Source organism: Oxyura jamaicensis, chromosome 3 (genome assembly GCF_011077185.1).
Source record: "Oxyura jamaicensis isolate SHBP4307 breed ruddy duck chromosome 3, BPBGC_Ojam_1.0, whole genome shotgun sequence".
Classification (NCBI taxonomy): domain Eukaryota; kingdom Metazoa; phylum Chordata; class Aves; order Anseriformes; family Anatidae; genus Oxyura; species Oxyura jamaicensis.
Window position 1 is genome coordinate 68,705,264 of NC_048895.1, and position 12,617 is coordinate 68,717,880.

The 12,617-nt window shown below is 37.6% G+C and overlaps 1 protein-coding gene and 1 long non-coding RNA gene across 6 annotated transcripts in view; one reads left to right on the forward strand and one right to left on the reverse strand.

The window, feature by feature from the left end:
• LOC118163493 overlaps positions 1 to 2,763 on the reverse strand; it is a 33,249-nt gene extending 30,486 nt beyond the window's left edge. The window contains exon 1 of the long non-coding RNA XR_004749079.1: positions 2,674 to 2,763. This is a non-coding gene — a long non-coding RNA (uncharacterized LOC118163493). The remainder of the gene's footprint in view (positions 1 to 2,673) is intronic.
• The window catches only part of HS3ST5 (heparan sulfate-glucosamine 3-sulfotransferase 5), a 200,472-nt gene that overhangs the window by 101,755 nt on the left and 86,100 nt on the right, over positions 1 to 12,617 (forward strand). For all 5 annotated transcript variants that reach the window (XM_035320124.1, XM_035320123.1, XM_035320126.1 and 2 more), the window contains exon 2: positions 2,676 to 2,883. The gene's annotated coding sequence lies outside the window, so the exon portion shown is untranslated. The remainder of the gene's footprint in view (positions 1 to 2,675; positions 2,884 to 12,617) is intronic.

A 12,617-nucleotide genomic window follows, 5' to 3' on the forward strand; every position in this document is an offset into this window, starting at 1 on the left:
CTGAGTTTGAAATCAATCTATTATTGGCAGATTGTGTGTTCATTTAAACTGAACAGTATTCATTCTATAAATAAGTCTACACATTGTTGACTAGTCTCCTTAAGGCTGATGGGAAAACAGTCCATTCTGCAATTACAGATTGATTATAAAATGATAGGACTTTCAGAAACGTTATTCTAATGGAGATTGAGTGATGCCTCAGAAAATTTTAAGCTACTTAATTCATATAATATCTTTATAGGAAAGAGGGGTAATGTACATTTGCAGCTTTCCTTTGAAAGGGTTATCAAATCCCCCCCATTTTCTCTAAGATCTCAGGGATAATGAAGATTGTCAAAACATTGCCCTTGAAATGCATTTTATTTTCCTTGTGATTAATTTAGCAGAAAATTCTGTAACTCAGAGCATGACTTACTTGTGATAAAGCAAAAGAATTTGAGAGTACCCTTTTAAGGGGGTTATAGCATTTCCTTCCCTCAATGTCTGTGTCATACATATGTGCAATGGCAAAAACTGTTTGGATCTAATGCTACAATCCTTATCTCAAAGTATCACTGATATCAATGGAATCAGATCCTTCTGATTTTTGAAGTCCCATTTAAATATCTGAGAAATATATTTTTCTTCTTCATGTGACTCTCAAACTAATTTCCAGAGAGAATTTTTAAACTTGCAGGGAATTTTGCAGGCTGTTTTTGATACTGGTGGTCGTGGGTTTTGTTTGTTTGTTTGTTGTTTCTTTGCTTTTGTTTTGTTTTCTACAGACAGCCTATTAGTTTTCAAAGACACATTCATAAGGTTGGTAGGATTTCACAGAGCAGTAGCTGAGATGTGTTTTATTAGTTATTTGTATTGAACATTTACTCTATGAAACAGCTGTCAAAAAAGGGCTTTGGGGACATTAACAGTTTGGTCTGATGCATGAACTTGAATTGTTGTATCATCATAACACTGCTTGGTGTTTTTTGCCATTGACTTACTTACTTTATTTTCTTTTTCTTTTTTTTTAATTGCTCAATCAGAAAACATTGATCTGATAAATAAATGTTCCTGATGCGAGAACAAACAATTCAACATTGTAAATCATGTATCATACATGAAACAGCAGTCAGAGGTAAACTTCTGTTAAGCCAAGTAATTTATGTAATGTAGATGGAAATTATAGTGAAATAAACACTTCTCATTAAAAATATCTTTTTTTTTTTTTTTCTTTAAAGGGCATTTCCTAGACTTACGTTGGATTCTTCTGTTTCTACATTGTACATTTCTACAAACATACATTGCACATTTCTAAATTCTTTTGTTGGTGTGTCAAACGTGAAAAAAAAAATAGTTTCAAGTGTTCAAAGGTACTTGCACTTGTTAAACTCCAACCATACTGAAAAGAGCTCATCCGGTACATTCTTCCTATTGTTTCTGTAGAAAACTTTTGATTTAATTATGTGTCTCCATTCAGAAGCGTTTTTTTTCCTGTCTAACAAAATAGTTATGTGATCATCCTCCCGTACTTTGCTCTGGTGAGGCCTTACCTCAAGTACTGTGTTCAGTTTTGGGTCCCTCACTACAAGAAGGACATCAAGGCCCTGGAACATGTCCAGAGAAGGGCTACAAAGCTAGTGAGGGGCCTGTAACACAAGTCCTGTGAGGAGTGGCTGAGGAAACTGGGGTTGTTGAGTATGGAGAAGGGGAGGCTCAGGGGGGACTTTATTGCTCTCTACAACTACCTGAAAGGAAGGTGTGGGGAGCTGGGGGTCAGCCTCTTGCAGGTAACTAGCGATACAAATAGAAGGAACATCCTCAAGTTGTGCCAGGGGAGGTTTAAGTTGGAAATTAGGAGACATTTCTTCTCAGGAAGAGTAGTCAGGCATTGGAACAGGTTGCCCAGGGAGGTGGTGGAATCACTGCCCCTGGGGGTGTTTAAGGAAAGGTTGAATGAGGTGCTTAGGGACGTGGCTTAGTGGGTGATATTGGTGGCAGGGGAGATGGTTGGACCAGATGACCTTGAACGTCTTTTCCAACTTTAATGACTCTATGATTCTATGATTTGTGTCTGTGTTCCATTTCTTCAATATGGAAACATATTTAGATCATAAGTATCTATAGTTTATAGAGAAAACAGGAAAAAGACAAGAACAGTCAATTTTCACTAAAGCTGTTAACATTTTTTAAAGATGGGTCTGGCATTATTCTCAGTATAAAAGCAATTTTTCCAGTGATTTACAAAATGGCAGAAAATAAATTTCTGGTCAATGTCAAGAGTAAAAGGCAGCGAAGTAATAATAGTATACACAGTATTTTTTGTCTTTCTAGAAAAGATCTAACATTCTTTTTTTTCCTGTAGCCTACTTAAAAATATGTATAATTTGCAATTTTCTGTTCTTGGAAATGTTTTTTGTTTGTTTGCTTGTTTGGGTCTTACTGTTATGAAACACATATGCTGTAATTTTCCTTCCCTTTCACTTTCCTCCCTAAAATGTCCTCCAGATTCCTGTCTGTCAATGTTTGCAAGATATCAAGATAGTACTTTCAAAAACTTGAGCGGGCAAGTACTACCTGCGGGGCCCTGCTGCACAAGATTTCTTTTAGGTCTTAAATAGAGAATTCAAGTGTTTATTTATTATTTATTTCATTAATTGTTTTCAAACATATAACTAGCATCTTCTCTTTTCATACAGGCTCAACGAGTGTTATACCATTTCAGCAGAGATGCTTGATTTTTCCATCTGCATATCTGGAGTTTCTTTATGCCTTCACCGATCTTTTCATTAACCACTAAAGACTTCTTGAGACTGAATACTGGAACAGATGTGTTAAATTCTTCCTGAATGTTCTTCATCAAACATCGATGTACTAGACTTTCTGGATGTGCACAAGGACACAAAGGTTAGTGTACTACTTAAAAGGCTAAAGTTTCAGGACTGATTCACTTACCCATTACCAGCTCAAAATATGTTTCCATTTGTGGCTTACGCAAAGGCACAGATTGATAAAATGGTGAATGATGTCACATATATAGTGGAGACTATGCTTTAAAATGCCGAGGAATAAATTTAGGTAGTGATCTAGTCCAACTTACAGCCTTCTATATGACTTGCTAGTAGACAAAAGCAAGCTCTACACATGCTTTGAGCTTGATTACCATCAACCACTTTTGCTATATTTTTTCTGAGCTTGGGTTTAGTCCATGGAAATCACATTCATCTGATTAATGACTGGTAAAATGGGAGGAGGAGAGTATTCTGCTTATCTCTGTTCACATGACAGCCCTTGTTTACAGTCAGTAGGAACGTGGGGGTAGATGTTTTTCTGTGTGTGTACTTAGTTCCTCTAGATGACACATGGGAGACAGGGGAATATTGAAAACATAGATAATGTGTCAGGAAAATCAGAATTCTTCTTCATATCAGGTATACATTTCCTGTAAATTGTGAAATTTTATTAAAATGCTTTATCTCTTTGTTGATTTCTGTTAAAATATCATATAATCTATGGGCATTAATCTATCACCTCTTCACTACTGCAGGAAATCACCCTTGATCAAAACAATTCAGTGACATAACTCTGTATGACTGAAAGTATGGAATAAACCATTGTGCAAACAGATATATGCTCAGAAAGGTGATGGAATGTGTGTGTGTATGTGTGTGCACATCAAGTGATGCCTCAGACACAACTGACAAGGAAAATAGCAAGATCATAAAGATACATGAGGACTTTCAGCACCATAACCTTATGGGGGAAAAAAGGCGATGTTTAAAAGGCGATGTGGATAATGATATGTACCGTAGAGAAAAAAGTGAACAGTCATGTAACCTTGAGTTTATCTATGAATGCCATCTGTTTTTCATATTTCTCAGCATATTCTTCAGGATTTGCTCTACGTGGATAAAAGGGAGAAAAATCTTTTTCATTTTTTTATGTTAACCTTACCTTATCTGATTTGTTTTGTGTTTGTTTGTTGTTTTGTTTGTTTTCCTAATAATTCGTGTTAGAAATATATTTTGTTCGTATTAATCATCTACACAATGAATTAAAATGTTTTCAGGAACTTCATTGGATAAAATAGTACTCAATCTTGATGCATTTAGAACTACATGGAATAAATTCAACTTTCTCATTTTTTGTGGAGGAATTCTATTGATATCATCTGAATAATAGCTTTCTAATCTATCTCATTCTGTCTGCTACTCTATCTAGCATTTCTGTGTGCATTCTAAGTGCCTACTCCCTCTACAAAGTAAATAGAAGACAAAAATATCATCCTTCATCAAAAGGAATTGTTTCCCGATTGACACCAATTGTCTACTCCAGATAGAAGAAGAAAAAATTTAATAATGCAGTTTTGTTTCATCTAAGTTCTACCGAAGTTACTGAGAGTTTTTGTTATGGTGTTCAGTAGAAGCAAGACAATGGATATAAAAATATAGACTCCATTTAAAAGCAGAAGGTTAGGGGAACTGCAAGACTTCACAAAGATTCCCATATGGAGGAGTGCTACGTAGTGCCCTCACTGTAGTGCCTAAATATTTCCCAAGAAAGTCAAATTCATATAGGACATTTACCTATTGTAGCTTTAATGTGTAGACTGATTTTTTACATCTTTTATGTACGTGTATGTACAAAACATGTTTAAAAGAGGTGAATATCTCACACAGTTGCAGGTAAAATGTCAAAAGTGCATGTGTGTTTGTACTTTCATTTGGGAAACTGTGTAATGTGCATTTGTGTGGACTCTTAATTATACAAAACATACAGAATTACATGCTCTTCAAACTCAGTACAACTATTGACAGAACCTTCCTATTATTAGGACAGGTAATGCTGAAATATCCTAGGTATCTCTAATTTTGCATTACAGCATTGCTACTACAGCACACACTCATTAATACCAATATATAAATTTGGATAGCAAATTATGCAAATAAATGGTTTATTATTCATTTTTATTGATTTTGTAGTTCATGCTACTACAGACATTACAAATGTCATTTAATAGACTGGAGAACAAACTTTCTTTGATAGGTAATGGATATGTCCATTTAAGCAGTGCAAATCAAAATGAATGAGCTAAATTGTCTGACTGGCTACAAATTCAGTGGAGTTTCACTCATCTGAATTTTCCATAATGAATTCTGCTACTGGCTTTTTCACTTTGCAAGAATATAAATGAAGCTAGTGTTATTCACAAAGCCCCGCAGAAGCTTGGGTAACAAACATAATAAATTACCTTGATGTAAAAGAAAAAATGATGGATATGCTGAAATGAGTACCTGGCTTACTAAGTTAAAAGAAACTGGGCATTTAGTGAAGAAATTTGCATGCACACACACACACAAATGCATGATGGCTCATGAGGTGGGAATGTTAGGCATAACGCCACATTTTAAATGGATCCCAGACATTTTCTGCATATAGACTAAGTCCTGGAGGCAAAAAAAGCCTCCTGGAGGGTGAGAGTATCATGCCCTTACTTGAGGAAGACAGATGTCACTGTCATGGGAGGTTGACCTAATGAGCAGAAAAAGGATTTCTACTGTCAGCTATATTTTCTTTTTTTTGTATGGGAAAAACAGAAGTGATATATCCACCACTTCAGAAGTAGGTCAGAGATGTGAATCCTAATCTAAAACATGACTGTAGCTTATGTTGATAAGCTACCTTATGTTGATAAGGTGCTTTGAGTTCCAGAAAAGGGGTTATATTTAAGCTATGTCTCTGCCTTTGTCATCACCTTTGTCTGGCTTGTGACTCTCCTGAGAACCATCTTTCACACCAGAGTAACCACATCTTCCCCTAAACCATTATGTCTCATCAGCAAACCTAAACCTATATATCTGTAGCAGCAAAACAGGCCTTGGACATTAGTTTGAGCCCTGGCTCCTGTTCATCCATCCCATCTGTTCACATGTTCCCCAGCAGCATTTTCCCACACAATCCCATGCAACTTCAGGGACCAGTATGGGATAAGGATAGATTCCAGGAAGCAGATAAGAATACAACTACCTTGTTTGGGAATGGAGAAGCAGGATCACCTGCAAACATATATGTGTTTATACATTTATTTATATGTTTTAGCTTACTAGTGTGTTGAACATCATACCCATTAGTTGGTTTTGATGAAATGTTTATATTACAATTTTCTTCATACAAAATAAGAAAGTTGTCAACATGAAATTTATTTCAGTGATGAAGTGGTAACACGGAGATATAATAAGCTTTATTGATCTAATAATTAAATAATTAAGATCAAAGTTTAAAACCACGAATTCTAGATACTTCTGTCAAAAATAACAATAACAAACAGCTTTTACTAGAGGAAGTGAAGGGTATATAGCTTTCTTTTTTCCATAATTTTAGTCCCATACGATTTCAAAATTATTTGACTTAAGAAAATGTGGGCATTTTTACTCACTTCAAAAAAAAAAAAAAGTATTTTAAACAGCAGGATGTAATTTCAGACTATTTGCAGTCAAGAGGCCTCTGCTGAGCAAAATACTCATTCAATTTAGGAATGCAGATTATAATAATTTTCCTATCTCCCTCACAGCAGGATTCCTGCCATCATTCTGCAAACTCATAGGTTGCAGTATTGAAAGACTAGCTAACTTCAGTTCCAGGTAACACATGCTTCAAGCGTATTCTCATTAGCTCAACTTAGTTATAATGCAAAGCTGCTTAGTTTCACCAAGCGAAATGGGATACACTTAAATTGCCTCATCTAATATAATACTCCTTAATACATGCAAAGTGGTTTATGATGGCAAAGCTTGTAGAGCATGAAAGTCGGCAGGGAAAGTAAGTTTTCTGACTCAGACTGTCAAATAGAAGTCCTTTTTTGTATCATTTATTTTTTAAAGAGGTTAAGAATAAGGCAGGAGAGAATGGAGTAAGAAATAATCAGTCTAGAAAAATGTAAATTTAGTACATTAACCTTTTTAATACATCAGCTCTACTAAGCAAGAAAATTATAAAGTAAAGCTGTTCTTTCAGTAATGCCTTCTGTACCATAAAATTAAACGTAAAATACATAGTGGCCAAAATATATTGCAGTAAGAAGCAATATTCTTTACTCTGTTTTATATTGTGTACCGCATTTCCATTTGCTAATAACATTAATTTGGCTTTCTGTAGTTAATTTGCAAGAACTTTTTAATTTCAGACTTTGATAACGAATTATTTATCTTTCTTCTTCCTTTAAATGCCAAGTGAACATATTCCAATCTTGTATACCTTGCAGGCAAAAAAATTCATTCCACTAGGACCCAAAAACAGCAGTGGTAAAATTGTTTTTTTCTTCCCAATATCCTGCACCTGTAGCCTGACCATAGGGCTATAAATCCTTTTTATACACCTCTTTCCAATGCTTCCAGAAGACTGTTCAGAGAGAGGCTAAGCTGCTGCAGGCTCTGCAGATGACACCCAAATCTATATCTCATTTTCCACAGATGCAACCAGAGCCATCACAAAGATGTTGCATTGCCTAGAGGAAAGTGGCTCCTGCAGAAGAGCATCTGGCTCAGATTGAGCTTGGGTGAGATCCAGACAATACTATTTGAAAGCCAGAAATGATCTAGACAGCCAGTGTAGCAAGATTTCTAGGCAAATACCTTTGAGCATCAGTTTCCAATGAGACTATTCATATCCTTGGAAAAAGGGGGGTTAAGAATGTTGTTCAGCTGCGGCTCCAAAGAATGAACCAAGAACTCTTCCCAATCCAAACAGAAGTATCTGCAACACAGGCGTATTTCTTGTTCTTGTTCTTGTTCTTCTTCTTCTTCTTCTTCTTCTTCTTCTTCTTCTTCTTCCTCCTCTTCTTCTTCTTCTTCTTCTTCCGCCTCCTCCACTTCTTCTTCTTCTTCTTCTTCTTCTTCTTCTTCTTCTACTTCTTCTTTTCTTCTTCTTCTTCTTCTTCTTCTTTATCTTCTTCCTCTTCTTCCTCTTCTTCCTCTTCTTTTTTTTTTTTTGTTGGTATTTTTCAGATTTTTACCAAGTTTAGAAAATGAGGCAGCAAAAGTGACAAAGTCTAGAAAACTCTTTTGTGCCTCTGAGACAAAGGCCTCTATCAGTAGAGAACTGTGTACATGTTGTAAGGGTTTGGTCTAAACCATTGTATCCAGGGCTGGTGCACTCATTACAATATAAGAATATTGCTCCTGAATTGCAGTCTCTAAAGCTCCCAATCTATTTGCATAATGCATCTCTTCTATTTATTCAAATGAGTTTTTAGGGTCTGTATGCACTACAGAGTACTTTGGACAAAGAATTTTTCTTTCTGAAGTTCCGTGTATCTGCTAACATCAAGTCTTCTATACTTTGTGGGAGGATGGTGAAAGACAGGTGACTTAAACACTGCGAGGTCATAGAAACATCCCTCCTCTGTGAAACAGGACACAAGAGTAGGAACCTATTGAAATTAATAACTGGCCAGTAGAGGTGAAAACATACATGAAAGCTTCTAGTAAAGTGTAGAATCATAGAATCATTGAATCATTCAGGTTGGAAAAGACCTCTGAGATCATCTAGTCCAATCTTCAACCCAGTCCAACAGTCCATCCTAGTCCAACAAGTCCATCACTAAACCACTCTACTCCATGCTACTAAGTTCTACATCTAGACTTTTCTTGAAAACCTCCAGGGATGGTAGCTCAACCACTTCCCTGGGCAGCCTGTTTCAATGTCACACAACTCTTTCAGTAAAGAATTTTCTCCTAATATTCGACCTAAGCCTCCCTTGATGCAGCTTGAGGCCATTTCGTCTTACCACTTGGTGCCTGGGAGAAGAGCCCAATCCCCTCCTCGCCACAGCTTCCATTAAGATAATTGTACAGTGTGATAAGGTGTCCCCTGAGCCTCTTCTTCTCTAGGCTAAATAATCCCAGTTCCCTCAGCCACTCCTCTTAAAACCTGTTTTCTAGAAAGCACTAGAACTACTCCCCAGGCAAGACCACAGTTGGGGAATGTATATATGATTAATTTGTGCATCAGTGAAAAGCTACAGGCATCTTTAAGGAGAACGAATAACTGCAAAACTGTTGGTATATGGTGGTTTTATTCAGGTGGGCAGCCAAGTTCCACCACAACCACTCTCTTACTCCCCCTCCCCAAAGGGAAAGGGGGAAAAAATACACTACAAAAAAGCTCAAGGGTTGAGATAAGGACAGGGAGATCACCAAGCAATTATTGTCACGGGCAAAACAGACTCAGAGAAGGGAGATTAAAGAAATTTATTACCTATTCCTACCAAGATAGAGAAGTGAGAAACAAAGAAAAACTAAAAACACCTTCCCCCTATCCGCCCTCTTCCACCTCCTCCCCCCAAGCAGCGCTGTGGAATGGGGAATGGAGGTTGGTGTCAGTCTATATTTTTTTGTCTCTGTCACTCTGTCACTCTTTCACAGTACTGAGGACTTCCTTCATTTCTCCTCTGATCCAGCATGGGGACCCTCCCACGGGGTGCCATCTTTCCCTAACTGATCCTGTGTGGGCTTCCCACAATGTGGTTCAATAACCACCCCAACATGGGTCTGTACCATGGGGTACATCCCCCAGGAGCAAACTGCTACACCACAGGTCCCCCACAGGCTGCAGCTCCCCCCAGACCCCTGCTCCTGCGTGGGCTCCTCTCCACGGGCTGCAGCTCCAGCCCGGGGCCTGCTCCTGCGGGGGCTCTCCATGGGCCGCAGCCTCCTCCAGGCCACATCCACCTGCTGCACCGGGGGCTCCTCCATGGGCTGCAGCGTGGAGATCTGCTCCATGTGGGACCCATGGGCTGCAGGGGGACAGCCTGCTCCACCAGGGGCCTCTCCACAGGCCCCAGGGGAACTGCTGCTGCCTGCCTGGAATACCTCTTGCCCTCCTGCACTGACCTTGGGGTCTGCTGGTTCTCACTCCTCTCTCCCCAGCTGCTGGTGTGCAGAAGTGTTTTTTTTTTTTTTTCCCCTTTCTTAAATTGGCTCTCACAGAGACATAAGCAGCATTGCTTCTTGGCCCAACTGGCCAGTGGCGGGTCCATTTGGAACTGGCTGAAACTGGCCCTTATCTTGCATGGGGCAGCTTCTGGATTCTTCTCACAGAGGCCACCCCTGCAGCACAGCTACCAAAACCTTGCCCCATAAACTCACTCCATTAATATTAATTGTCAGAATCTTGCACCTTCTCCCTGGCAGCAAGATCTTCACTTTACTCAGTTCCCCCAACAGGAAAAAAGGCATTCTGGGGTTTCACTGGTGAGGATTTTGTTGGTGTAAACATGGTCAACTTCATTATGCTTGTTTATTCCCCTGAATATTCTAAGGTCTCAAAATGACCCAAGTAAGATATGTCATTGTTAATATTTTTCTTGTATTTCTTCCAGTTCACTTTTGAGAGTAAGCAAGAGTAAAATGGTGATACAAGTCATAACCTTTTAGCTTTTCTTACTGATGAATGCTTATTTTTGGTAAAATTTGTCAGAGAGATTTCTCTCTCAGAAGTGAAGGTATTGTCAGACAATATTCAAGTCATCCTATTTATTACCAGTGTATATATTCTGCATATATGAACTGGAGCACCACACTTAATTGGTTAATTCTTGTGCCTCCTAATTAAAGTAGTTTCCTGGAATATTTTCCTCCTGGTAATTCCTTCCTTGCAGTCTCCACTGGCTCACCAGCTGTACTGCCTATCACAGCTTCATTCACTTTCCAAAAATTATTTAAAATGTTCTCCATTAAAAACTGTGTAAAAAACTCAGTGCACATTTGTGAGGTACTTGCAGGAACATGTAGTTATTGAGAGGAATAAAATAAAAAATGCAAAACTACTATTCAATTGGTATGTGTACAGCCATTCTGTACTTATTGCTATCATGAATAAAGCATTTGTTTTTCTAAATTGTGTGTATATTCCTAGAGGGGTACTTAACAGACAGAGCTTGTTAGAGGAGGCATGGAAACAATGCAGAATCTCTCCCATTTCAGTACTCGAACCATAAGGGATAATCATAAATTCTGACTGCAGTCTGACCAGCTAAAGGGACACAGGGGACACCTCCTGAAATCTGGCAATTCCTTTTCCTTGACCATTTGTGTAATGCAGGTCCTTTGAGGATTGAATGGCTGATGGATCTACTTTAGGGTCTACTTGTCTCCCCCAACTCCAGTAAGTCCCAGCAGAGCTCAGAGCTGTGAAGACCCCAAAATTCTGCCTAGTCAACCTGGTCAGTCTCTGTATATATAGATAGATATATAGATAGATATATATATAGATAGATAGATTTTAAAGACTTATATATATATATATATATATATATATATATGAGTCTTTAAAAGCCAGGGCTTGAGGTGTTAATGCTTTTCTCTTGGGGAAGTGTAATGAGAGCTGGTTTGCTTTGATCTTCTAGGAGGTTTACAGGAAACATTGTCGTAAAGTACTGGGTTCCATGGGGAATTTATGTTTGGTGATCTGCTTGGTTGTTTTTCTACATTTCTAACTGTTATTTTAAAGCCTAAGTCCTCCTTCCTTCCCTAAAATTGGATTAAAAAATCAGTCACAAAATGTGTATACTACAGAACACCAAAAGCTTACTGGGTCCTTTCTTGCTGTTCTGGCAGGGGATGGCATTTTCCCTCATTACTATGTTGATATCGTGCTTGAGATCAAGAAAACTACTATCTTAATGGGCCTGAAAAACTTGTTTTGACAGCTATTGTGTATTGCTTCAAATACTATTTTTAATATTTCAAATATACAAAAATTATGTACTCATTGCTTACAAATATTTAATTGCAAGTTTATTTTAACTCAGTAATGTAAGGGTAAAATATTAAAATAGCTCTCTTTTTCTTGCTGTTTTTAATTGTTCTAGCTAACATTCTAGCTGGCATTCTCTGATACCCCCTTTTTTTTTCCTTCTCTCAGATTAATATGCATGGAAATGAAGTAGGAATAATTTTTTCTTTCCATAAAGCAATTCCTTTTACAGTTGTATGTATTGTGTGATTCCAACACATGGTAATATGCACACATTGCTACTTGAATATGTGAATATCCATTGTAGCTTCATTGAAAATGTCTGCTGTGCCCTCATATGAAGCTTACCATAAGCAGAAATGAAATAACTTTCTGAAGTAATATTGCTGTCCCATGTCATGTAAGACTAAGTTATTCTAGCATAAAAACAATGCTCTTCAGAACAAAAATCAATGTTGTTAGATATGTTTCTGGATTATTGGCATGATCTAGAAGCATGGAGATGACTGAAACAGAGTGCAAACAGAATTTAGATACAGAAACCTACCATTGTAATTCTAGGGGGGTTGGGTGTTGGGAGAAGAAGAAGAAAATAATACAGACTCTCCAATGCCCATATAGTATTTGAAGATTCACAAATATCTTTGTTTGTGATAAATATTGTCACTTCATATTTAGTGATAATATAAAAAAGAAGCATTGCTGTACCAGTTGTGCTGAGTACTCATAGAATCATAGAATTATTCAGGTTGGAAAAGACCTCTGAGATTATCTAGTCCAATCTTTAACCTACTATTTACAAGTCCACCACTAAACCATGCTACTCCATGCTACTAAGTTCTACATCTACACATTTATTGGAAAGCTCCAGGGATGGTTACTCAACC